General features: G+C 39.3%; 1 protein-coding gene across 5 annotated transcripts in view; it reads left to right on the top strand.

Moving 5' to 3' along the window:
* PHC3 (polyhomeotic homolog 3 (Drosophila)) overlaps positions 1 to 2,117 on the top strand; it is a 64,648-nt gene that overhangs the window by 54,860 nt on the left and 7,671 nt on the right. The gene's annotated exons all lie outside the window — the stretch shown is intronic.

Raw genomic sequence — 2,117 nt, 5'->3', positions numbered from 1 at the left:
CGCACCTCCGCACCTGAGTATTTTCCACACTGCGCCTCCTCTGAGCCTCGGTATGCTGTTGTCTTTCCTTCTAGTTGAAGAGTCTCTCCTCAGCCAGCCTTCCTGTGGTTCTGGGTGATGTCCGTCCGTCTTTTAGTTGTATTTTTGAAGTGGTTGTTTGCGGCAGCAGTCTCCGGTGTTTACCTATGCCGCCATCTTGCTCGGAATCTCTTTTTTCTTTTAAATTTTTATTGATTACAGAGAGGAAGGAAGAGGGAGAGAGAGATAGAAGCACCATTGATGTGAGAGAATCATTGATTGGCTGCCCCCTGCATGCCCCACACTGGGAATCAAACCGTGACCACCTGCTTCATAGGTTGATGATCAACCACTAAGCCACACCAGCTGGGCTAAATTATTTTTTCAGTACCTTGTTTTAGAAATGCTAAATAAGTTCTGTGGTTTCCTTTCTTTTCTTTTTTTTTTTAAAGAAAAACAAGATATAGTCATTTTTAAAGAAAGAAGAAATTGTTTAAAGAGGGATACATTTTCCATGGGAAGATTTTTAAGCACACACCTAAGAAAACTTAGGTGTGAGTTGTGCTGACCATGTAGGTTTAGAATCTGCATTAAAACTGATGTATTAGAGGATGATGAGTCTTTATTGTTTGTGGTTTTAATACTTAATGAAATAAATTTTAGATTTTAGATTAGTTTAGATATCTTGAGATTTAACCCTAAAGTCTATACTGATCTCCTGGGCTAGACTTTGATTCTGTCATCTTCAGAAGTAGTCTGTTTTCCAAATGGGGCATGTGAGCTGTTTGTTAGCTGCGGTTCTCATTTGGTGGAAAGTATTTCTTTTCCTTTGGGGATGAAGGGTGGTTCATATCCTGAAGAAAGTAGGTTGGCAAGCAAATAATTGATAGTACTGAGTCCTCTGTCACTTTATATGCTTTTTTTAGGACTAATTTTCCCCAGCATCCATTTGCCATGAGGCTACTCTTGGCTGCATTTATTGGAACAAAGGCTAACTCCTTTGTCTCATTCTTGCTTCATTTGAATTAAAAAAAAAAAAAGAGATTATTGCTTATAACTTTAGATGCTTGTCTTACTGAGTTCATCAAGACACTTAATTTTATTGCCAGTGTTTAGAGAACATTACATGTCATTAAAAGGAGACTGCTTTATAATTAAGAATTGCTTGGGTCTGCTTAATAAAACTCTGCTTTTCTTTTACTGATTAAATGGGAGTATTTCCAAACTTTTATATGTTAAATAACAAGCTTATTTGTGTGATCCTTATATCTTCTTTTTCAAAGTTTTGCTCTCTGAAATGCCTGTAGTTTAAGGTAACTTTCATACCAGAATAAGCATTTATCTTCATTTCCCTATGTTCTTCTGGTCTCTGTAAACTTCCTTTTGAGCCTCTTTGAGCTCATTCAGGGCTGTTTGTTTGTTTGTTTGTTTGTTTGTTTGTTTGTTTTCCTGAGTAGTCTACTCCCAAGTTTTTTTCCTAGAATGAACAAGTTTGTAAATTTTGTAATCCTTTGTATTTTCTTTCCCTCTTTTATCAGGGCACCTACATTTACCCCTAGAGTTTTCTCTTCTCTTTGTATAATGTCATCTTGTGCACCATTCTGGTGGGATCATATAGAGCTGGTATGCAGTACATTCAAATCTCAGAGCTGTTAGCAGAAAGAAAAATTATTTTCATATAAATTTTTGTGCATTAAAAAGTTCCTACAGAAACTATTCTTTCTGTTTTCAGTTAATTGCAGTTATCTTCTTCAACTCTTCCTTGAAACAGTTTAATTGCAAAGATCAATTTATTCTGGATTTATTGATCTTTGAATCTGCAGTAAATTAGGTTTCTTTGTAGGCATATAAAGTATAGGAATTACATACAACTAGAAGCCCGGTGCACAAAAATTTGTGCACTGGCGGGGGGGGGGGGTCCCTTAGCCCAACCTGTGCCCTCTCACAGTCTGGGACCCCTCGGGAGATAACCACCTGCTGGCTTAGGCCCGCTCCCCGGTCTCAGATGGCAGGCCTGATTCCCGCGCTGGGTCGGGCGGCAGCTCCGATTGTGCTGCCGCCTGCCCCGCCCACCCCACCCACCCCGCCCCACACATGGC

Source organism: Myotis brandtii, unplaced genomic scaffold (assembly GCF_000412655.1).
Source record: "Myotis brandtii unplaced genomic scaffold, ASM41265v1 scaffold99, whole genome shotgun sequence".
NCBI lineage: Eukaryota > Metazoa > Chordata > Mammalia > Chiroptera > Vespertilionidae > Myotis > Myotis brandtii.
This window is presented reverse-complemented; position numbering and strand designations above follow the sequence as displayed.